The sequence below is a fragment of the Hyla sarda genome, chromosome 7, assembly GCF_029499605.1.
Source record: "Hyla sarda isolate aHylSar1 chromosome 7, aHylSar1.hap1, whole genome shotgun sequence".
In the NCBI taxonomy this organism is placed as follows: Eukaryota; Metazoa; Chordata; class Amphibia; order Anura; family Hylidae; genus Hyla; species Hyla sarda.
This window is the reverse complement of record NC_079195.1, coordinates 51204949-51230816: the sequence shown is the minus strand read 5'-3', so window position 1 is coordinate 51230816 and position 25868 is coordinate 51204949. Positions and strand designations below refer to the sequence as shown.

The window sequence follows — 25868 nt, the reverse complement described above, 5'->3', positions numbered from 1 at the left end:
AGATTATTTATATATATATATATATATATATATATATATATATATATATATATAAATATATATATATATATATATATATATATATATATATATATATACCTAAATTGTCATTGAAGGATTTACATTGTAAACTGGGGCAAGTCATTATGTTAAGGTATTACAATGGACTTACCTGTGGTCCTAAGGAAATCACACATGATGATAAGTTGTGTCTCATGACAAACTGAGCTCTGCTGCATCTGTACTTACAAAGGCTTTGCAGATCCCCTGTATCAGTCTTAAGGAATTCAGCTGCTTCTGGTATCACATGGGGAACACTGTCTGTGGTGTGTGCAATATTAAACTATTCATCAGGATAAACACTCTGCATCTTAGCTCATAGTGAATTATTAGTAATCTGGATTCATATATATATATATATATATATATATATATATATATATATATATATATATATATATGGACAAATACAATGCACAAATTGACTTTGCACAAAAATTCTGTTTTTCCTTGTGAACTTCTTCTGCTTTAATGCTTTGAGCTGTTAACTATGTTTAGTTTCCAAGCTTGCATATAACCTGTCATACTAGCAAATGACCACTAGAGGATCCCAGACCCCCAAAATCCTTTGATGCATTCAGTACAGTCTATCTGTTTTTTTTTTTTTTTTTTTTTTCATTCATCAGACTATATACATATAGAGCTGAATGACAGATTCACTTTTTCATGCTGCAGTGTTTGACTTCCTGGTAAATGCTCCCAGTCAGTAGGTTTACTGCAACCCTATGGTAAAAACTGCACTTGACAAGTTCTGCTACATCTTTTACAATTGCCTAAAGAGAAAATAAAAACCCAGTCCTACCACCAAAAATCACTGTTGCTTTCTGTAATTTGGGATAATGTAAAAACACCCTTGGATTCGTGGGCATGAATACAAAAAGTCTTCCAGCTCAAAGATTCAGAAAATTCTTAAAGGAGTACTCCGGTGGAGAATTTATTTTTTTCCATATAAACTGGTTCCAGAAAGTTAAACAGATTCGTAAATTACTTCTATTAGAACATCTTAATCCTTCCAGAACTTATCAGCTGTTGTATGTTCCAGAGGAAGTTGTATAGTTCTTTTCTGTCTGACCACAGTGCTCTCTGCTGACACCTCTGTCCATGTCAGGAACTGTCCAGAGTAGAAACAAATCTCCATAGAGAACCTCTCCTACTCCAGACAGTTCCTGTCATGGACAGAGGTGTCAGCAGAGAGCACTGTGGTCAGACTGAAAAGAACAACTCAACTTCCTCTGTAGTATACAGCAGCTGATAAGGACAGGAAGGGTTAATATTTTTTAATAGAAGTAATTTACAGATCTGTATATTTCTGGCACCAGTTGATTTAAAAAAAAAAATGTTTTCCACCGGAGTACCCCTTTAAGCTTTATTGCAAAAAACACATCATTAATAGAACAGATGTGTTTTGGACAGGTAACTTCCCTTAATCGTGGCTGGCTACAGGTTGCCAAATAAACAAATGCCGTAGGCATTCACACACAAAAGTTTCAATGCCTCTATGTCCTGCATGTACATAAGCAAGGAAAATCCCTCAATATATGCAGGAATCCCCCCCCCCCCCTGCCAAATTTGCAACCAGGAGAACTCCGGCAGCAATTCCAGCTACAGATGTGGCAGGAGGATCATGTATATATTAAGGGACTTTCCCTGCTTATGCACATTAGCTGCCCACCGCACTAGTTCATTTCAAAACCCCTACTAACCAGCCATGGTTAAGGACTGTTACCTGTCCAAAACCCGTCGGTTCTATCAGTGACGTGTTTTGACAAGATGTCCGAATTTTATGAATGGTAGAGCTGGAATTCTTTTTTGTATTCCTATCTTTTAATGTTGTAACTTTTTTCAATATGATCTGCAAGTGAATATTGGAATATTAAATAATGACTGATAGGTCAATAGGAGTTGGTAGGGTTAATGTAAATTAAGATATTGGCAATAAGCTTCACATGTGCTGATCAGCCATAATATTAAAGCCACTGACAAGTAAAGTGAACAACATCAATATCTTATGGTAATAGTACCAGTCAAGAGGTGCGGTGTATCATGCAGCAAGTTATCAGTCAGTTCTTGAAGTTGAGGTTTTGGAAGCAGAAAAATGTGCAAGTGTAAAGATCTGACAAGGACTAAATAGGGATGGCTAGAGGTCTGAGACAAAGCATCTCCAAAACTTGTAGGTTGTTCCTGTTGTGCAGTGGTTTGTACCTACCAAAAACGTACGAAGTGGGAATTGGCAAAAAAACGGGTGCCATAGACCCTGTCTGAGCCAATCCCAGAGGAGCTACTGTAGCACTAATTCAGTTTTTTGTAACCAGCATATCTCCAGCTGTTGCAAAACTACAACTCCCAGCATGCCCGGACAGCCATTGGCTGTCTGGGCATGCTGGGAGTTGTAGTTTTGCAACAGCTGGAGGTACATTGGCTGGGAAACACTGCAGTAATTTAAAGATCATTTAAATGACAACTTCCACAAGTAGTCCACAATATAAAGCAGGTGGATTAGCAGAAGGCTATGGACACCTTTTAATTCAATTGTTTCTATTAAATGTTTTTATTAAACATTTTGCTCGGTTCCTAGTCTATAGCCTCTTATTTTTGTTTTATTTTTCACATAATCCAGGCTACCCTGTCCCATCCAGAGTGAAATCCATCCGGGGAACTGCTTGACGCCTCAGACTCCATCCTCTCCACTCCTCTTTCCTGCCCTGCATAATCTTTGATCTGGTCATTAATCAGATTAGTAGATCGTCCAGGAAAGGAATGAGAGGAGATGGAGTTAGGCAGGTTTTTTTTTTTTTTTTTTTTTGATGGATTTCACTCTGAAGACCATCAAGCAGCCTGAACTATATTAGAAAACATGCAGAGCATAGAAACATGGGATCATGTTGAACCATAATACAAGTACACAACAACAATTAAAACAATGCATTCAAAGGTGTCCATTGTTAAAGTTCATGATCATATTTCCTGGAATAACTGGGTCCTAAAGAGCAGGTAAGAAGGATCATACACTGCTCAAAAATGGTCCACTCAAAAGGTTAGAAACAGACTCCATGAGGGTGGTATGAGGGCCCGACGTCCATAGGTGGGGGTTGTGCATACAGCCCAACACCGTGCAGGACGTTTGGCATTTGCCAGAGAACATAAATATTGGCAAATTCGCCACTGGCACCCTGTGCTCTTCACAGATGGAAGCAGGTTCACACTGAGCACATATGACAGATGTGACAGAGTCTGGAGACGCTGTTGAGAACGTTCTGCTGCCTGCAACATCCTCCAGCATGACCGGTTTGGCGGTGGGTCTGTAATGGTGTGGGGTGGCATTTCTTTGGGTGAAAAACAGAGCTAATTCTTTCATAAAACAGTGCCACCCCTGTCCTCAGGGTGTGCGTGGCATTACAGCTCAGTTCCATTAAAGTTTATGGAGCTAAGTTGTAATTCCACACACAATGTGAGCACAGGGGTGGCGCTGTTTTGGAAAGAAAAACATTAATGTATTTAGTGGTGCCCCCTGGCTGAGAGTTGTAGTTTTGCAACAGCTGGAGACACACTGGCTGGGAAACACTAGGTTATACCATTGACACAAGCCTCTAAAATCTATTTCAGTATGCATGTGATCTAGTACAGTAGATTTAAGCAAGTCATAGAGAAAAGTAATTGGTGGAGGGGTCCATATATAAAATAACTACTAAAAGGTCACTGCAAATTTCTAAACGGTAGGGGCAATCTATGTTGTAGATATCCTTCACACAGCATCCATAGACTGCCATAAGTATCTATTGTACCCATAGTAGTCTATGGATAGTCTATTAGAGATATGACAGAAAAGCAGTGCTTCAGGGCTGAGAATACGATGCTTTACATGGGCACTATAGGTTTACAGGTCACTAATACAGACCTATAGCTTTACATTTTGTCTGGCTTGCCAAAATGCTGCATGTAGTAAATGATCCCCCCCCCCCATCCCCATCTGTCTAAGAAACCAAATTTTAGCTATAGGTCCTACAGAATTTTCAGTGACAACATATCACACTACACATTTTGCTTTTACAAAATTCCAGATTACATTTATATTTACCTGCTCTTTTAAAATAGTTTTTAACGCCTTCATATTTTTTTTAGACTTACCCTTTAGAATGGTGACAATGTGATTTTAGTGCTCTAACTGCTGTTATTGAGCCCCTAAGGGTCTCTTTCATTTCAGGGGGCAGAACCAAAGCTGGGGTGTTTGTCAGCAGCAGACACACAGGGCTTCCTCCCTTTCTTCTTTGACCAATCACAGCAGTGCACAACTTTGACTTTGTACTGCCAGGACATATTTTTGGTGAAAGTGCACTGTGCTGAACAAGCTGTACCACAAGGGCGGGGGGGGGGGGGGGGGATACATTACTATACAGTAGATGGCATGTGGAGGTGGGAAAATTGATTACTGATGGGCTAGCTTTGTAATAGGCAAGAAAAAGGTTACAATAAGCACTCAACTGCTAATGTTGTTGCTGTTGTTGATAGTGATAAGCTAAATGGAAGGGGGGATTACATTGCAGCATTGTGGACATACAAAAGTAGTGTGGTAGGCCTCTGGGGTAGTGGTAGTGTAGTTAGGGTTTCGCTTTAGTATATCAGGGGTTAAGGTGAACCCTATTGTTCGTGACGCCAGGCTGTGGGCTAGTATGCTGAGGTAATTCTCCGGCCTATCGCCGCCCTTCCCAGTAACGATAGGTGCATGCATAAAATGACCGAAGATCCACAAGGTAGTTGAACTTGAACTTGGGTAAACTTTACTTAAAGGCTTGCGGTACTTCCAATGAACAGTAACAGTCTCATCAATACAGTCTCTATACACTTTAGTGACTGGCAGTTGTTGCGGACCTTGGCTTTTGTTATGTCTCAGAATTCAGGGTAATTTGCTGATTTAGGGGATACATAAGGTCCGTTGATCTTGCAGAGTGCTTAGGGATTGATACACTCACGGTTTTGTAATGATCAACCGTCGCCACAAGGCTCGGGCCTAAACTCACGGATGACAGCAGCGCAGATCCTTCTCTAAAAACAGCCCATGAGGAAAAGAGAGCTAACAATGGCCGCCGCTCCCTACTATGGGCAGGGCCGCTCTGATTGGTCCGAATAACTGTCACTCACCGTTACAAGGAATGATGGGTGCAATACGTCATAGGGACCTCCAAAGGTCCTCAAGCAAAAACCATAGAGTTTACCTGATCATGTGACCCGCAGGACCTGCTACGCTCCGTATAGGTAATTAACCAATTATATACATTTGTACAATTATATTTATATAAATCCTGAATAAACTGTTAGACTACTAATACCTAGATGAGAGGTTACAAGGGGCGGACTAGATAAGAAGGACCCCGACGTCCTAGGGACTTTCGCTATGGGGACCTCTGTACAGGTACCATGTAGGATGCGGTACCGGAACACCACAGTAGGTACACTGGTATTTACTCAATTTTAAGTTTTATGAGTGTTCAAACATTAGATAAAAGCCCTGATTTACCTTTCAGGAACAGTGTGGTTCATCATTCTCAGCCTGTAGGTACAGAGCCCATGTTTTCCCCATTTGCACATGCTAAGGCTTGCCCCCACAGTGTTTTGATCTAATTTAGCTATTAATAGAGGTAGATTTTCCATAAAAACAGGTAGCATGCAGCAATTTGCAGGGAACGCAGACATCTAGTGACCAATATATTGGAACTGTTTTTGTGGGGTAAGTAGTCATTTTTGGTAAATGTAGGGATTTGCAATTATGTTAGAAATTACATAAGCCATCACATGGATGGTAGATGTGGCCATTTAAGTTAGAGAAAGGACAAAGGGGACAGTTATCCAGGGCCATACACTCCCAAGAAGTTAGATGGGATTGCAAGTGTACCTCCCAAAAAAAAACACAAAAGTGTTATAAGTGATTGAAGAGGTATAAATACTGTTTTACCAATATGTATTACTTGGGAGTCAAAGCTCCTTTCTCCGGCCTGAATAGCTATCAGATTTGTTTCATATTTTTGCCAATAATAATAGGAAGAGTGAGATAAGTAGCTGCCAGATGCCCAGGTAACACATCTCCTGGCTGAACAAAGGATTGGGCATGTTACAATCCATTAAAGGGGTACTCTGCCCCTAGACATCTAATCTCCTATCTAAAGGATAGGGGATAAGATGTCTGGCTGCGGGGGTCCTGCTGCTGGGTACCCCCGCGATCTCTCTGCTGCACCCGGCATTCGTTTAGAGCATTGGGTGCAGCGCCGGAGGCTTGTGATGTCACGGCCATGCCCCCTCAATGCAAGTCTATGGGAGGGGGCTTAAAAGCAGTCAGGCCCCCTCCCATAGACTTACATTGAGGAGGCGTGGCTGAGACATCACGAGCCTCCACCCCGCATCGCCAGTCATCCAGCATGGAGAGAAGATCAGACATCTTATCCCATATCTTTTAATAGGGAATAAGATGTCTAGGGGAGAGTACCCCCTTTAGGCCAAGCCTTGTTTCTCCCAACAGTAGACACCAGAGGTTAGTTGGGCCCCATATGTATTTGATTGTTCTGGAACTTGATAACATTCTGTAATGTTTATTTCTATTGCTGGTTAGTCATACATAATATGATCTGACAGTTTTCACAGATCTTGATCTACTTCTTCTCCTTTGTTCTTGACTGGTGCTGCTGACTATGTTTTCTGTTTTGACATTGATCTGACAATTTAAATAGTTTATCCATATAGACAGATCACAGATTATTTTCTCACTGTGGTTCAATATGTTCATACTGTATGTCCTTGAGCATAAAGTTGAAAGCTATGGTGGAGGCAGAAAATATATGGACGTGGAGTCTATGCTTTTCTTTACAGAACATAAGATTCATCATACATCAAAAATGTATATTAGAAACATATGTGATACAATAATCTCTATTTATGAGGGGCCATTTTGCCAGTGCATGGCAAAGTTGAAATTTTAGTCATCTAGCCTGTTGTTCCTCTTGGAAATGTATGTGTAACATACATACCTGATCAAGTTTTTCGGGGCCTGGTCCGGCCAAGGTGTCACTCCTTCTCTTGACGACAGCCCTGCATAATGAAGGGTTGTTTGTCAGTGATGGCCAATGGGGAGGTGTTGGTGCTAGGCCAACCAGCAGTGGCACCAGCATTCCCACCTCCCAAAGGCAGATAATTCAAACTTCACATATGTGTTTAGCGTTTGCCCATGTTGGTGGTTAAACCAGTTTTTCCCAAACAGGGTGCCTCCAGCTATTTCAAAACTACAGTTTTACAAAACCTTAAAGCACCCAGATTGGGAAACACTGGGTTAATCCCTGCACTTGTGCTTATTATACTTTATATCGTATTTTTGTGACCTGACCTGTTATATCTGACCTTTGCTTGTGACCTGACTTACCCTTTGCCTACTGGTTTTAAACTTTGCAGTGGTTGGTGCAAGATCCAGATTACATTGTTCCCTATATAGATGTGAAATTATGACTAAATTGACAAATGGACAGTATCATTCCCCTTGTCAATGTGGTGTCCCCCTACACAATATGATACTCTTATGACTGCTTGGACAGTACCAGACAGTGTAGGGACACGCCTCATTGACAAAGAGAATAGTAATGCCCAGTTAGTACTGAGACATGAAGCCTTCATGCATTGCTGAACAGCCTCCTGCATCAGGATAATGCTCCCAGCCATGCTACAAAAATTGTCAAGGAACAGTTTAAAAGGGTATTCTGCCACTTGGCATCTTATCCCCTATCCAAAGAATAGGGCATAAGATATCTGATAGCCGGGATTCCGCTTATTGGACCCCCATTATCTCCGCGCAGCACCTGGGATTGAGAACGAACCCCGGGTTCCTGCCGCAGTGGTCAATTCATGTTTATGGAAGGGGGTGTGATGCCCATCACGTCCATTCCCATAGGCATGAATGGAAGGGGCATGGCGGGACTTCACGACCACTGTCGGCGGGTGCTGAGCGGAGATTGTGGTGGTTTCAGGGGCTTTCCTTTGAATAGGGGATAAGATGCTTAGCTGCAGAGTACCCTTTAAAGAATATGACAAAGCATTCACGGCGTTGACTTGGCCTCCAAGTTTCCCAGATCTTAATCTGATCAGGTCTCTGTGGGATGTGCTGAAAAACTGATTCCTGGAGGCTTTAGCTCACAACTTACAGATCATATAGGAAATGCTGCTGACAGATAACACAAGGCACAATGAGCTGTCTTGTGGAGCCCATGCCTTCATGGTTCAAGAAGACCTCCACAATATGAGGATTTAATGTTATGGTTGATAGGTGTATTTTAGTTTAGAAGATTTTGAGAGCCATTGCTGATATATAGAATTTTCTCAGGTGGGTTATTGGCAGATATTTGTATTGAACTGTCTCTATTCTAAAATTAATCGTCTAGTGTAAAAAAAATGCACAATATGGTATTTTGTTCAAATTGAATATTTCTCAGTGCATTTACATTACACTACTGACAAATAATGCACAAAAAAATCTTCTTTATTTAATTGAAGCGGGACATACAGAGGAGTGGAATGAGGCGCCAACGTGCTAGTTTCGCGTCATGTGATGCTCTTTCATGTGATGCTTTGTTAAGGCAAAGTGTTACATAAGGGGAAACTAGCACGTGTCCGCGCCTCATTCCACTCCTCTGTATGTCTTGCTTCAATCAAAGAAGCTTTTAATTGCAAGGAATACCTGGTGCTGTGATCAGTTCTCTTATACTGCTTGTGGATTGGTCTTTCCCATTGCACTGAGCACAGGTCGCTTGCAGGAACAAGCCTCGAAGCCCCAGACAGCTATCCTCCAGAACATGTGAAAGGTGCAGGATAGCACATTTCCTTCTGCTGTAGCACAAAAAAATCTGCTCCACTATAATCAGGATTGGTAAGATAGGGGCTGAGGTTGTCTTCTGAACTGAGTTAATACTAATAAATTGTTACTTTATGAGTATATTTACATATAATAAAACCCCCCCACCCCCCCCCCCCCCCCGTAGTTACCAATAATTGGATATTTCTAATAATGTCATGCATGGATTTTCAATCTAGTGATATAATATGATCATGTTAACACATGATGACCACAGAAAGGATAGGGTACTGAAGTGAAATGTATTACATATTAATATTACGTAAGTTATATACTTTATTAGATTCCTTTTTTATTCAAGGAGTGCCCCCCTGTCTGAAAACCCTTTTGACTTGATTCCTTTAAAACTTGCATCAATTTACAAGAAGTTAGTAATAAATAAGTAAAAGAAAATAAGGAAATACCAAGAGCCACTGTTATTGTGCAGAAGCAAAGTCCTTTTCTACAGTACTGATGACGAGGTTTAGTGTATGTGACAAGATCCTGACCCTGGAGTCTCATGTTAGAGACTTGGTTCTGACCCTGGTGCTAAACACCAATAATGTTATGACATTCTCATTTGTCTACTAAGTATCCAAAGCACTAAATAGGGTTAGGGATAAAATGATGCAACATTGGGGACAGAAGAATGCACTAGAAAAACAGGCAAGGCAGAACACCACTGTAAGGCCTCATTCACACTATCAAATACAGATTCAAATATTCCTGTTTTGCGCCAATATACGGTTCCAATTTGTATCTGTTTTTGTTCCTTATTTTTTTTATAAGTTGTCCAACTGAATTTTTTCATTTTGAAAGTTTTTTTCTGTTTTGGGGATTTTGCTCAAACATAGATTTAAAAAAAATCTATGGACATGTGAGATACACAAAAATTGAACATTCATTTTTAAAAGTAAGCTGAAAGGCTGTTCACCCACACTAAACCCAAAATACTGAGTTATAGTGCGGGTGAACAGCATTACAATGAGGGGTCACTTACTTGGATTATTAACTTTTGCCAGCGTTAAAGGTTTTTATTCTTTTTGTTCTATTGTGCAGCTCTGTGCAATGTAGGCGAGGAGGCGGCTCGTCGTACTCCCCTGCTTCCTCCATATTCCCTGCTCTGGCCCGCCCCCATAATTAAACAAAAGTATTCACTCTCATGTCACTAGGACGTAAGATCCTACTCAGAGCAGAGTGCAGGAGAGCAGAGCGCAGGTGCTGGCAGGTTCTGATGTGCTAGTGATGTGAAAGTGAATTATTTTAAATATTCATTACTCGTAGAGATGAACAAATCTGACTAATCCATATTTGTTGCAAATTTCAGGAAAAATTTGATTTGCAATGAATGCGAATATCGCCTGATCACTTCATTAAACTCCATTAAGTGTGGTCCAGGCTCCAGGGCATCTAAAATGCCGGATCCACATGTGAGGACATGGGACAAGGAATGCTGGGAAAGCGGAAACAAGCGTAGCCGGGATGACCCTGAATCACATGCAGCATGCAGTGAGCCACCCCTGTGATGTCACAGCCGTATATATTTGGCAGCCATCTTGCAGCCAGTCACTTCAGCCTTTTATTGCAGAGAGATAGTGGGGGACAGACAGCAGTGTGTATTACACAAAAAAGCATTTTTTCAGCAGCGATTCACCTCTCAGTCCCATCAGCGTTCTGTTTCACAGAGAGAGGGAAAGAGAGCAGTGTGTGTTGCACAGAAAAGCATTTTTACAGCAGCAATTCACCTGCCGGTCACTACAGCATTCTGTTGCACAGAAAGAGGGACAGAGAGCAGTGTGGTGCACATAACAGCAGCAATTAACCTCAAGCCCAAATCCTGCCTAGAAGCACTGATAGGGAAGGGAGTGAGATTGAGAGAGAAAGTGCAATTTAGGGTGCAATACACAGTGACTGTGTGCTGCAGCACTGGTGTGTACTGCTGGCGTTGTACACAAATACTGTTTTAAGCATACTGGAGCACATTGTCCTCCCCTCATAAGTGATTACCACATACGTACATCTAAGTTGTGTACTATTTTATTCCTGTTAAAGTCTTAAGGGCCTAGATACTGTGAAAGACCAGCCAAAAGTACACACCGGCTTGTGTTGTACACAACTACTGTTTTAAGCCTACTGGAGCGCATTGCCTCCCCTCATAAGTGCATAACACACACGTAAATCTAAGTGGTGTACTATTTTGTTCCTGTTAAAGTCTTAAAGGCCGAGATACTGTGAAAGGCCAGCCAAAAGTACACACTGGCTGGTGTTATACACAAATACTGTGTTAAGCGTACTGGAGCGCATTGTCCCCCACTCATAAGTGTATACCACATACCTACATCTAAGTGGTGTACTATTTTGTTCCTGTTAGTCTGTGAAAGGCCAGCCAAAAGTACACACCGGCTGGTGTTGTGCACAAATATGTGGGAGGTGGTTTTGTGAGCATTCAGACACTGTTGAGGAACCTGAGGAGAACATCAGGGACATGCAGACACAACTAAATGATGATGAAGCTGATCGCACGTGGAAGGGACTTCATCATCATCAGCAGAAAAGGGTTGCAGGTTTCCCGTGAGGCAGCAGCTGAGCCAGCAAGGTGGTAGCATGGTTGGCAGTCATCATGGTGGCCAAAGTGGAAAGTCTGAAGCCAAACGTGCCCGGGGTAGACCACCTGCTTCACAGCAGCCTACCTTCCTGGGAGGTAGTGAAACAGGGCTTCCTGGAGTCGGCTGCAGTAGGAGTCAATTATTGTAGACTGTTGGTGGGAAAATCAGTTACTCAGCGGTGTAGCAGTTTTTCATCAAGCATCCGGAGGAGATTAACATAGCCACATGTAAGATGTGTCGGTAGAAGGTGAAGCGTGGCCAGGGTGCCAATGTTGTCACCACGGTCCTGCATCAATATATGCAGTGTCACCATAAAGAGGTCTGGGAGAACCATGGCTCTGATGCGGTGGTCCATCCTGCTGCATTACCCAGTGGCATGCCGCTCCCTGTTTCAGCCAGCCAAAGCTCCACCACCTCAGCCAAAGGCCATCTACCCATCTACTGTTGCTCCAGATGTTCCTGCTCCTCCTACTTCGAGTGAGTCATTCCGTCAGCAATCCATTGGCGAAGCCATGTTCAAGAGGCAACAGTGTGCGCCCACTCATCCAACAGCATAGAAGCTGAATATGCTCCTGTCCAAGTTGCTGGTGCTGTAGTCCCACCTTTTTCAAATGGTGGACTTTGCACCTTTCAAACAACTGATGGCTTGTGCCAAGCCGAGGTTTCTTTGCGAAGAAGGCAGTACCAGCCCTGCACAATTTTGTGGAACAGAAGGTGGGCCAGTCCGTGAGCCTGTCGGTTTGTACCAAAGTGCAAGGTAGCGCCAACGTGTGAAGCTGTAACTACGGTCAAGGACAATACATGTCCTTTACGGCCCACTGGGTGAATGTGGTTCCTGCACAGCCACAAGAGCAACTTGGACAGGTCACGCCGCTTCCGCCTTCATGCTCTCAGGCTGTTGGTCCTATGACAGTGTGCAACTCCACCTCCTCATCCTCCACCATGTCCTCTGCCTCCACTGCATAAACAAGTCTCAGTGCCCCTCCAGCATACCATGTGTGTAGGGCACGGCAGTGTCACTCTGTTTTTCACATGGTTTGCCTTGGCGTACGGAGTCAAACAGGGGAGGAACTTGTAAACGTAATTCATCAAGAAATCGAATCATGGCTTACTCCATGAAAACTGGAAATTGGTACCATGGTGACCGACAATGGGAAGAACATCTTGTCTGCGCTGTGACAAGGAAGTCTGAGAGATGTGCTCTGCATGACACATGTTCAGTCTGGTTGTCAAGCGGTTACTGAAGTATTCCCCCCCATCTGCAAGACATCCTAACAATGGGAAGGAAACTTTGCATGCAAGCAGTTCAGCTACTCATACACCGCAAAGCACACACTCCTTGAGCTGCAGCATCAGAACGGTATCCCCCAACATAGTTTGATTTGAGACATTTCCACATGTTGGAATTCCACCCTCCATATGTTGGACTGACTATGCTTTCTTTAGAGAAAAGCCATTGTCACGATGCCGGCTGGCAGGAGGTGGATCCTCTGTGCCAGAGAGGGATTGGCGTGGACCGTGCTAGTGGATCGGTTCTAAGTCACTACTGGTATTCACCAGAGCTCGCCGCAAAGCGGGATGGTCTTGCTGCGGCGGTAGTGACCAGGTCGTATCCACTAGCAACGGCTCAACCTCTCTGACTGCTGAAGATAGGCGCGGTACAAGGGAGTAGACAAGAGCAAGGTCGGACGTAGCAGAAGGTCGGGGCAGGCAGCAAGGATCGTAGTCAGGGGCAACGGCAGGAGGTCTGGAACACAGGCTAGGAACACACTAGGAAACGCTTTCACTGGCACAATGGCAACAAGATCCGGCGAGGGAGTGCAGGGGAAGTGAGGTATACATAGGGAGTGCACAGGTGAACACACTAATTAGAACCACTGCGGCAATCAGCGGCGCAGTGGCCCTTTAAATCGCAGAGACCCGGCGAGCGCGTGCCCTAGGGAGCGGGGCCGCGCGCGCCGGGACAGGACCGACGGAGAGCGAGTCAGGTACGGGAGCCGGGGTGCGCATCGCGAGCGGGCGCCACCCGCATCGCGAATCGCATCCCGGCTGGAGGCAGTATCGCAGCGCACCCGGTCAGTGGATCTGACCGGGGCGCTGCAGTAACGAGAGTGTAGTGAGCGCTCCGGGGAGGAGCGGGGACCCGGAGCGCTCGGCGTAACAGCCATCATTGATTTCTTGATGATCCAAGCGGATTGGGGAACTCCCCTGTGTAAATTCAATGTCAACCAGTGGCAGCTCATGACACGTGACACCTGCCGTTTGCTCAGGCCCTTTGAGGAAGCCACATCATTAGTCAGTCGCCAGGATTACGGGATGAACAACGTCATTCCACTGATTCATGTACTACAAAACTTGTTGGAAACGATGGCAGGTCAGGGCACTGGAGACATGGTGCCTACATCTCACATCCACATGAGCCTTGAGTGGGCTGAACTGGAGAAGGAGGAGGGAGAGGGGCACAGTGGAGCACAGTTTAGGTTTAGCGAGATGGGTGGTTTTTCTAGTCATCTGACAGGAGAGGAGGAGCAGGAGCAGCTATAGGAGCTAGAGGGTTATGAGGAAGGCGAGACAGAGGAACCAGACTTACCATGGCAATATGCAGCAGAGATAAAGGCAGGGAGTCCCTCCAAGTCACTTGTACAAATAGCACTATGCTTGCACTAGTCCCTTGCTTGCGTTAGTGATTGCCGAATTGTCACTATTCAGCAGCGGGATGATTTCTGGCTCTCCACCTTATTGGACCCTCACTATCGGCACAACATGGGGGCCTTTTTTACACCCACTGAGAGGGAGGACAAACTGAGCTACTGCAAAGACATCCTATGTAGCCAGTTGGCCGATGCCAATCGTCACCATCCTCCATCATCGCACAAGTCTGACTCGGGGGGCCCTCTGCGCTCACCTTCCACTGTCATGGCTGCTGGGGAGGGGCGGGGTGTCAGGAGCAGTACCAGCTCCATCAGCAGCAGCCTGAGTCTACAGTTACTGATGAATAGCTTTCTTCACCCGCATAGTGAAGCAACTCATCAGCAGCAGGTAGACCTGGAGCAGGACCTGAACCAGCAGGTGGTGGAATACCTTGACATGACCATGCCAACACACCTTGAAGATTTGCTGGACTTCTGGGCAGCCAAACTTGATTTGTGCCCATAATTAGCAGAGTTTGCCCTGGAAAAGCTGTCCAGTCTGGCCAGTTGTGTGCTATAAGAGCGGGTGTTTAGGCCATTGTAACCCAAAGGAGAACTCTACTGTCCATAAAAAATGGGGAGAGACTGATCTTTGTGAAGATGAATCAACATGGATCAGCCAGGATTTCCACCAACCAATGTCTAATGCATCAGAGTAGATTCACCATGGTGCCACACCAACACTTCACAAATATACTAAAGATATTTAAGGTGCTGCTCCCCAGTTACAGATATTTCTCCGCATCAGACCACAAGTAAGTATTGAGGATATGCATTACGTAAAACTTAACTTTTAATAATATGCTTAGGATAAAATATATGGACCAAAATTTATTTTTAAATCAAACAAAAGGAAAGGTGTGCAAAAACACCATGTGCCACCTACACTACCAATTATTGATGTGATGCAAAGATCTCTAAAAGGTGAAAGGGAACAACGTATGGTCCATTGTAACTGGTGGGTGTAAAAACTTCCCCTTTAAGGCCCTACTTTCGCAATATTAATTCCTTTCTTGGTAAGTTTTACTCGTTCTAAAAAGGGTGGCCCCATACAGGAACCTCTCCCTATTTCCCCTACAAACACTGCCATTTGCCAGGGTATTTAGGTGGAAATAGAGAGTTTCCTTTGTGGGGCTGCCCTTTTTAGGGTAACAATTGCCAAGAAGGGAATTAACAGGGCAAGAGTAGGGTAGTTTTTACCCCCACCTACTACAATGGATAATACATTGTTCCCTTCCACTTTTTCGAGGAAAGTGTTACTCATCTTAAAAAAGGGCGGCCACACACAGGAACCAATCCCTATTTCCACCATTAAACCCTGGGAAATGGCAGTGTTTGTAGGTGGAAAAAGGGAGAGGTTCCTGTGTGGGGCCGCCCTTTTTAGAGCAAGTAACAATTGCCAAGAAGGGAATTAACCCCTTAAGGATCAAGCCCATTTTGGCCTTAAGGACCAGAGCGTTTTTTTTGCACATCTGACCACTGTCACTTTAAACATTAATAACTCTGGAATGATTTTAGTTATCATTCTGATTCCAAGATTGTTTTTTCATGACATATTCTACTTTAACTTGGTGGTAAATTTTTGTGGTAACTTGCATCCTTTCTTGGTGAAAAATCCCAAAATGTTATGAAAAATTAGAAAATTTAGCATTTTTCTAACTTTGAAGCTTTCTGCTTGTGAGGAAAATGTGTATTACAAATAAAAAAAATTTGATTCACATATACAATATTTCTACTTTATGTTTGCATCATAAAATTGATGAGTTTTTATTTTTGGAAGACACCAGAGGGCTTCAAATTTCAGCAGCAATTTTCCAATTTTTCACAAAATTTTCAAACTCACAATTTTTCAGGGACCAGTTCAGGTTTGAAGTGTATTTGAAGGGTCTTCATATTAGAAATACCCCACAAATGACCCCATTATAAAAACTGCACCCCCAAAGTATTCAAAATGACATTCAGTCAGTGTTTTAACTCTTTAGGTGTTTCTCAGGAATAGCAGCAAAGTGAAGGAGAAAATTCACAATTTTCATTTTTTACACTCGCATGTTCTTGTAGACCCAATTTTTGAATTTTTACAAGGGGTAAAAGGAAAACAAATTATACTTATATTTGTAGCCCAATTTCTCTCGAGTAAGCACATACCTCATATGTCTATGTAAAGAGTTCGGCGTGCGCAGTAGAGGGTTCATAAGTGAAGGAGCGACAAGGGGATTTTGGAGAGTGAGTTTTTCTGAAATGGTTTTTAGGGGGCATGTTGCATTTAGGAAGCCCCTATGGTGCCAGAACAGCAAAAAAAAAAAAAAAAAAAAAAAAAAAAAAACACATGCCATACAATTTTGGAAACTAGACCCCTTGAGGAATGTAACAAGGAATAAAGTGAGCCTTAATACCCCACAGTTGTTTCACGACTTTTGCATGTGTAAAAAAAAAAAAAAAATGTTCACTAAAATGTGTTTCCCCCCAAATTTCACATTTTTGCAAGGGTTAATAGCAGAAAATACCCCCAAAATTTGTAACCCCATCTCTTCTGAGTATGGAGGTACCCCATAAGTTGACCTGAAGTGCACTATGGGCAAACTACAATGCTCAGAAGAGAAGGAGTCATATTTGGCTTTTTGAGAGCAAATTTTTCTCGGGGGGCATGTCGCATTTAGAAAACCCCTATGGTGCCAGAACAGCAAAAAAAAAAAAAAAAACACATGGCATACCATTTTGGAAACTAGACCCCTTGAGGAACGAAACAAGGAATTAAGTGAGTCTTAATACCCCACATTGGTTTCACGACTTTTGCATATGTAAAAAAAATATAATTTTTTACTAAAAAGGGGTACAGTGAGCATTTACCCCCCACTGGTGTCTGACAGATCTTTGAAACAGTGGGCTGTAAAAAAATTTTCATTTTCACGGACCACTGTTCCAAAGATCTGTCAGACACCTGTGGGGTGTAAATTCTGATTGCACCCCTTATTACATTCCGTGAGGGATGTAGTTTCCAAAATGGGGTCACATGTGGGGTTTTTTTTTTTTTTGCGTTTGTCAAAACCGCTGTAACAATCAGCCACCCGTGTGCAAATCACCTCAAATGTACATGGTGCACTCTCCCTTCTGGGCCTTGTTGTGCGCCCCCAGAGCACTTTACGCCCACATATGGGGTATCTCCGTACTCAGGAGAAATTGCATTACAAATTTTGGGGGGCTTTTTTCCCTTTTCCTCTTGTGAAAATGAAAAGTATAGGGCAACACCAGCATGTTAGTGTAAAAAATTAAATTTTTTTACACTAACATTCTGGTGTAGACCCAAACATTTCCTTTTCATAAAGGGTTAAAGGAGAAATAGCCCCCCAAACCTAGTAACGCAATTTCTCCTGAGTACGGAGATATCCCATATGTGGTCCTAAACTGTTGCCTTGAAATACGACAGGGCTCCAAAGTGAGAGCGCCATGTGCATTTGAGGACTATATTAGGGATTTGCATAGGGGTGGACATAGGGGTATTCTATGCCAGTGATTCCCAAACAGGGTGCCTCCAGCTGTTGCAAAACTCCCACCATGCCTGGACAGTCAAAGGCTGTCCGACAATACTGGGAGTTGCTGTTTTGCAACAGCTGGAGGCTCCGCTTTGGAAACAGGGGCGAACCGGACGTTCTTATTGGGGGGGTACTGTGTAAGAGTATGTGTATATGTAGTGTTTTTAACTTTTTATTTTATTTTGTGTTAGTGTAGTGTAGTGTTTTTAGGGAACAGTCACACGGGCGGGGGATTACAGCGAGTTTCCCAGCGCAAAATTTGCTGCATTTCAAACTTGCAGCGAGAAGTCCACTGTAAAACAATCTCCCGTGTGAATGTACCCTGTACATTCACAGGGGGGGCACCAGCTGTTGCAAAACTACAACTCCCAGCATGCATGGTCTGTTAGTGCATGCTGGGAGTTATAGTTTTGCAACAGCTGGAGGCACACAGGTTAGGAAACACTGAGTTAGAAACAGACAATGTTTCCCAACCAGTGTGTCTCCAGTTGTTGAAAAACTACAACTTCCAGCATGCCAAGACAGCTGAAGGGCATGCTGGAAGTTGTAGTTTTGCAACATCTGGAGGGCCCCAGTTTGGAGACCATTGTATAATGGTTTCCAATCTGTGCTCTTCCAGCTGTTGCAAAACTACAACTCTCAACATGCACTGACTGTCCAGGCATGCTGGGAGTTGTAGTCCGGCAATATCTGAAGGGTCACATGTTGCTGAACTACAACTCTCAGCATGCATGGACAGTCAGTGCATGTTGAGAGTTGTAGTTTTGCAACAGCTGGAAGAGCACAGATTGGAGACCATTATACAATGGTCTCAAAACTGGGGCCCTCCAGATGTTGCAAAACTACAACTCCCAGCATGCCCAGACAGCCGAAGGTTGTCTGGGCATGCTGGGAGTTGTAGTTTTAAGACTCCTAGAAGCAGCAGTGAAGATCTTCTTTGCTGCCTCTGAGGACCATGTACTTACCTGCCGGTCCCGCCGCTGATCCTCCATGTGGCTGGTCCCGCCGCTGCTCCTCTGTCCCGCCGCTGCTCCTCGGTCCCGCCGCTGCTCCAGGTAAGGCCGCCGGTCCCCACGTGTTCCCCTCATATGCCGCAGGTCCCCGCGAGCCCCCGCAGCCATCTTCCCCCGTTCTGCCCGACTTCCAGGGGCGGGCAGTGCGGGGGATCTGAACTTTCACCCCAGGTCACTGTGATTGGTCCACAGGGACCAATCACAGTGATCGCTGACCAGGACCATCAATGGATGGTCCTGGGGGGTGAAGCAGAAGTTGTCCCCTGCTAGAAACAGCGGGACTTCTGCCAGTTAACCCATGCGATGCTGCGCATCGCCGGGTTAACTGCGTGTCATATATATAAGCTGTGATGTAAGACTGCCTGCACATTGCGGCTTATATATAAGCCACTCTGCGGGAAGGGGTTAATAATGAGAGAGTAGGGCCTTGCAGGGGAAGTTTTTTCCCCCTGATTACAATGGACCATACGTTGTTCCCTTCAACCTTTTAAAGGTCTTTGCATCACATCAATACTTGGTGGTGTAGGTGGCACATGGTGTTTTTTGCACCCCTTTCCTTTGATTTGATAAAAAAAATAATAATAATTGGGTCCATATATTTTATCCTAAGCATATTTGTAAAAGTTAAGTTTTACGTAATGCATATCCTCAATAATTACTTGTGCACACTAACACTTTTACAAAAGAGACTGTTTTCTTCTGACTACTTGCCTCAGCTACTATTCTAATCCTGACACTCGCCTGATGCCACATATCTGATGCCATATACTCTTTTTCATCCACCTTCGTACGGGTACTGGTATTGCCACCCACCTTACCGCTCTGTCACCGGGTCACTTTCAGGACTCCTGATGCTCCTGCTTCCACCTTCAGGCTGTCTCATTCTGCCACTATATATTCTCCTCATGCTGATGCCAACTCCAGGCTGTCTCATTCTGCCACCATATGTTCTCCTCATGCTGATGCCAAAACCAAGCTGTCTCATGCTGCCACCATATGTTCTCCTCATGCTGCCACAACCTCCACACTGTGTCATTAAGCCACTAGATCTCCTCATGCTTCCACCAGCTCCAGGCTGTGTCATTCAGCCACTATATAGTCTCCTCATGCTGCTGCCAACTTCAGGCTTTGTCATTCTGCCACTATATGGTCTCCTCATGCTGCTGCCAACTCCAGGCTGAGTCATTAAGCCACTGTGTGGTCTCCACATGCTGCCGCCAACTCCAAGCTGTGTCATTCAGCCATTATATGGTCTCCTCATGCTGCCACCACTTCCAGGCTGTGTCATTCAGCCACTATATGTTCTCCTCATGTTGCCGTCACCTCCAGGCTGTGTAATTTAGGCACTATATGTCTCCTCATGCTGCTGTCACCTCTATGCTGTGTCATTCAGCCACTATATGGTCTTCTTATGCTTCCGCCTCCCCCATGTTGTGTCATTGAGCAACTATATGTTCTCCTCATGCTGCCGCCAACTCCAGGCTGTGTCATTCATCAACTATATGTTTTCCCCATGTTGCCGTCACCTCCAGGTTGTCATTTAGGCACTATATGGTCTCCTCATGCTGCTGCCACCTCCACACTGTGTCATTGAGCAACTATATATTCTCCTCATGCTGCCACAAACTCCAGGCTGTGTCATTCAGCCACTATATGATGCCGCCAACTCCAGGCTGTGTCATTCAGCCATTATGTAGTCTCCTCATGCTGCTGCGAACTCCAGGCTGTGTCATTCAGCCACTTCATGGTCTCCTCATTGTTACGCCGAGCGCTCCGGGTCCCCGCTCCTCCCCGGAGCGCTCGCTACACTCCTCTCACTGCAGCGCTCCGGTCGGTTCCACGGACCCGGGGCGCTGCGATACCGCCTCTGGCCGGGATGCGATTCGCGATGCGGGTAGCGCCCGCTCGCGATGCGCACCCCGGCTCCCGTACCTGACTCGCTCTCCGTCAGTTCTGTCCCGGCGCGCGCGGCCCCGCTCCCTAGGGCGCGCGCGCGCCGGGTCTTTGCGATTTAAAGGGCCACTGCGCCGCTGATTGGCGCAGTGGTTCCAATTAGTGTTTACACCTGTGCACTTCCCTATATCACCTCACTTCCCCTTCACTCCCTCGCCGGATCTTGTTGCCTTAGTGCCAGTGAAAGCGTTTCCTTGTGTGTTCCTAGCCTGTGTTCCAGACCTCCTGCCGTTGCCCCTGACTACGATCCTTGCTGCCTGCCCCGACCTTCTGCTACGTCCGACCTTGCTTCTGTCTACTCCCTTGTACCGCGCCTATCTTCAGCAGCCAGAGAGGTTGAGCCGTTGCTAGGGGATACGACCTGGTCACTACCGCCGCAGCAAGACCATCCCGCTTTGCGGCGGGCTCTGGTGAAAACCAGTAGTGACTTAGAACCGATCCTCTAGCACGGTCCACGCCAATCCCTCTCTGGCACAGAGGATCCACTACCTGCCAGCCGGCATCGTGACAGTAGATCCGGCCATGGATCCCGCTGAAGTTCCTCTGCCAGTTGTCGCTGACCTCACCACGGTGGTCGCCCAGCAGTCACAACAGATTGCGCAACAAGGCCAACAGCTGTCTCAACTGACTGTTATGCTACAACAGTTACTACCACAGCTCCAGCAACCATCTCCTCCGCCAGCTCCTGTACCTCCTCCGCAGCGAGTGGCCGCTTCTGGACTACGACTATCCTTGCCGGATAAATTTGATGGGGACTCTAAGTTTTGCCGTGGCTTCCTTTCCCAATGTTCATTACACTTGGAGATGATGTCGGACCAGTTCCCCACTGAAAGGTCTAAGGTGGCTTTCGTAGTCAGCCTGCTGTCTGGAAAAGCCCTGGCTTGGGCCACACCGCTCTGGGACCGCAATGACCCCGTCACTGCCTCTGTACACTCCTTCTTCTCGGAAATTCGAAGTGTCTTTGAGGAACCTGCCCGAGCCTCTTCTGCTGAGACTGCCCTGTTGAACCTGGTCCAGGGTAATTCTTCCGTTGGCGAGTATGCCGTACAATTCCGTACTCTTGCTTCTGAATTATCCTGGAACAATGAGGCCCTCTGCGCGACCTTTAAAAAAGGCCTATCCAGCAACATTAAAGATGTTCTGGCCGCACGAGAAATGCCTGCTAATCTTCATGAACTTATTCACCTAGCCACTCGCATTGACATGCGTTTTTCCGAAAGGCGTCAGGAGCTCCGCCAAGATATGGACTCTGTTCGCACGAGGCGTTTCTTCTCCTCGGCTCCTCTCTCCTCTGGTTCCCTGCAATCTGTTCCTGTGCCTCCCGCCGTGGAGGCTATGCAGGTCGACCGGTCTCGCCTGACATCTCAAGAGAGGACACGACGCCGCATGGAGAACCTCTGCCTGTACTGTGCTAGTACCGAACACTTCCTGAGGGATTGTCCTATCCGCCCTCCCCGCCTGGAAAGACGTACCCTGACTCCGCACAAAGGTGAGACAATCCTTGACGTCCACTCTGCTTCTCCACGTCTTACTGTGCCTGTGCGGATGTCTGCCTCTGCCTTCTCCTTCTCTTCTGTGGCCTTCTTGGACTCTGGATCTGCAGGAAATTTTATTTTGGCCTCTCTCGTCAACAGGTTCAACATCCCAGTGACCAGTCTCACCAGACCCCTTTACATCAATTGTATAAACAATGAAAGATTGGACTGTTCCATACGTTTCCGCACGGAGCCCCTTCTAATGAGCATCGGATCTCATCACGAGAGGATTGAACTTTTGGTCCTCCCCAATTGCACCTCGGAGATTCTCCTTGGACTTCCCTGGCTTCAACTTCATTCCCCAACCCTGGATTGGTCCACTGGGGAGATCAAGAGTTGGGGGCCCTCTTGTTCCAAGGACTGTCTAAAACCGGTTCCCAGTAACCCTTGCCGTAACTCTGTGCTTCCTCCAGTAACCGGTCTCCCTAAGGCCTATATGGACTTCGCGGATGTTTTCTGCAAAAAACAAGCGGAGACTCTACCTCCTCACAGGCCTTATGATTGTCCTATCGACCTCCTCCCGGGCACTACTCCACCCCGGGGCAGAATTTATCCTCTCTCTGCCCCAGAGACTCTTGCCATGTCTGAATACGTCCAGGAGAATCTAAAAAAGGGCTTTATCCGTAAATCCTCCTCTCCTGCCGGAGCCGGATTTTTCTTTGTGTCCAAAAAAGATGGCTCTCTACGTCCTTGCATTGACTACCGCGGACTTAATAAAATCACGGTTAAGAACCGCTACCCCTTACCCCTCATCTCTGAACTCTTTGATCGCCTCCAAGGTGCCCACATCTTTACTAAATTGGACTTAAGAGGCGCCTATAACCTCATCCGCATCAGAGAGGGGGATGAGTGGAAAACAGCATTTAACACCAGAGATGGACACTTTGAGTATCTGGTCATGCCCTTTGGCCTGTGCAACGCCCCTGCTGTCTTCCAAGACTTTGTTAATGAAATTTTTCGTGATCTGTTATACTCCTGTGTTGTTGTATATCTTGATGATATCCTAATTTTTTCGGCCAATCTAGAAGAACACCGCCAGCATGTCCGTATGGTTCTTCAGAGACTTCGTGACAATCAACTCTATGCTAAAATTGAGAAATGTCTGTTTGAATGCCAATCTCTTCCTTTTCTAGGATACTTGGTCTCTGGCCAGGGACTACAAATGGATCCAGATAAACTCTCTGCCGTCTTAGATTGGCCACGCCCCTCCGGACTCCGTGCCATCCAACGCTTTTTGGGGTTCGCCAATTATTACAGGCAATTTATTCCACATTTTTCTACCATTGTGGCTCCTATTGTGGCTTTAACCAAAAAAAATGCCGATCCCAAGTCTTGGCCTCCTCAAGCGGAAGACGCCTTTAAACGACTCAAGTCTGCCTTCTCTTCGGCTCCCGTGCTCTCCAGACCTGACCCATCTAAACCCTTCCTATTGGAGGTTGATGCCTCCTCAGTGGGAGCTGGAGCTGTCCTTCTACAAAAAAACTCTTCCGGGCATGCTGTTACTTGTGGGTTTTTTTCTAGGACCTTCTCTCCGGCGGAGAGGAACTACTCCATCGGGGATCGAGAGCTTCTAGCCATTAAATTAGCACTTGAGGAATGGAGGCATCTGCTGGAGGGATCAAGATTTCCAGTTATTATTTACACCGATCACAAGAACCTCTCATACCTCGAGTCTGCCCAACGGCTGAATCCTCGTCAGGCCAGGTGGTCTCTGTTCTTTGCCCGATTTAATTTTGAAATTCACTTTCGGCCTGCTGATAAGAACATTAGGGCCGATGCTCTCTCTCGTTCCTCAGATGCTTCTGAAATTGAACTCTCTCCTCAACACATCATTCCTCCTGACTGCCTGATTTCCACTTCTCCAGCCTCCATCAGGCAAACTCCTCCAGGAAAGACCTTTGTTTCTCCACGCCAACGCCTCGGAATCCTCAAATGGGGTCACTCCTCCCATCTCGCAGGTCATGCGGGCATCAAGAAATCTGTGCAACTCATCTCTCGCTTCTATTGGTGGCCGACTCTAGAGACTGATGTGGTGGACTTTGTGCGAGCCTGCACTATCTGTGCCCGGGATAAGACTCCTCGCCAGAAGCCCGCTGGTTTTCTTCTTCCTCTGCCTGTTCCCGAACAACCTTGGTCTCTGATTGGTATGGATTTTATTACTGACTTACCCCCATCCCATGGCAACACTGTTATTTGGGTGGTCGTTGATCGATTCTCCAAAATGGCACATTTCATCCCTCTTCCTGGTCTTCCTTCAGCGCCTCAGTTGGCTAAACAATTTTTTGTACACATTTTTCGTCTTCACGGGTTGCCTACGCAGATCGTCTCGGATAGAGGCGTCCAATTTGTGTCTAAATTCTGGAGGGCTCTCTGTAAACAACTCAAGATTAAATTAAATTTTTCTTCTGCATACCATCCTCAATCCAATGGACAAGTAGAAAGAATTAACCAGATCTTGGGTGACTATTTACGACATTTTGTTTCCTCCCGCCAGGATGACTGGGCAGATCTTCTACCTTGGGCCGAATTCTCGTATAATTTCAGAATCTCTGAATCTTCCTCCAAATCCCCGTTTTTCGTGGTGTACGGCCGTCACCCTCTTCCCCCCCTCCCTACCCCCTTGCCCTCTGGTCTGCCCGCTGTGGATGAAATTTCTCGTGATCTTTCCATCATATGGAGAGAGACCCAAAATTCTCTCTTACAGGCTTCTTCACGCATGAAGAGATTCGCGGATAAGAAAAGAAGAGCTCCTCCCATCTTTTCCCCTGGAGACAAGGTATGGCTCTCCGCCAAATATGTCCGCTTCCGTGTCCCTAGCTATAAGTTGGGACCACGCTATCTTGGTCCTTTCAAGATTTTGCGCCAGATTAATCCTGTCTCTTACAAACTTCTTCTTCCTCCTTCTCTTCGTATTCCTAATGCCTTTCATGTTTCTCTTCTTAAACCACTTATCATTAACCGTTTCTCTCCCAAATCTGTTCCCCCCACTCCTGTCTCCGGCTCCTCGGACATCTTCTCCGTCAAAGAAATTTTAGCATCTAAAAAGGTCAGAGGGAAAACCTTCTTTTTAGTGGATTGGGAGGGTTGTGGTCCAGAAGAGAGGTCCTGGGAACCTGAGGACAATATCCTGGACAAAAGTCTGGTCCTCAGGTTCTCAGGCTCCAAGAAGAGGGGGAGACCCAAGGGGGGGGGTACTGTTACGCCGAGCGCTCCGGGTCCCCGCTCCTCCCCGGAGCGCTCGCTACACTCCTCTCACTGCAGCGCTCCGGTCGGTTCCACGGACCCGGGGCGCTGCGATACCGCCTCTGGCCGGGATGCGATTCGCGATGCGGGTAGCGCCCGCTCGCGATGCGCACCCCGGCTCCCGTACCTGACTCGCTCTCCGTCAGTTCTGTCCCGGCGCGCGCGGCCCCGCTCCCTAGGGCGCGCGCGCGCCGGGTCTTTGCGATTTAAAGGGCCACTGCGCCGCTGATTGGCGCAGTGGTTCCAATTAGTGTTTACACCTGTGCACTTCCCTATATCACCTCACTTCCCCTTCACTCCCTCGCCGGATCTTGTTGCCTTAGTGCCAGTGAAAGCGTTTCCTTGTGTGTTCCTAGCCTGTGTTCCAGACCTCCTGCC

At 45.8% G+C, this 25868-nt stretch overlaps 1 protein-coding gene and 1 long non-coding RNA gene across 4 annotated transcripts in view; one reads left to right on the top strand and one right to left on the bottom strand.

Annotated features, from left to right (window-relative positions):
- Positions 1–25868, top strand: part of TCERG1L (transcription elongation regulator 1 like) — a 340750-nt gene that overhangs the window by 942 nt on the left and 313940 nt on the right. The gene's annotated exons all lie outside the window — the stretch shown is intronic.
- The window catches only part of LOC130281604 (uncharacterized), a 79449-nt gene that overhangs the window by 41618 nt on the left and 11963 nt on the right, over positions 1–25868 (bottom strand). The window contains exon 2 of one of the 3 annotated variants that reach the window (XR_008846052.1): positions 7074–7134. The exons of 1 other annotated variant lie outside the window; for it this stretch is intronic. This is a non-coding gene — a long non-coding RNA (uncharacterized LOC130281604). Of the gene's footprint in view, positions 1–172; positions 292–7073; positions 7135–25868 lie in introns of those variants that run through there. One more of the 3 variants, XR_008846051.1, reaches the window with a different exon arrangement.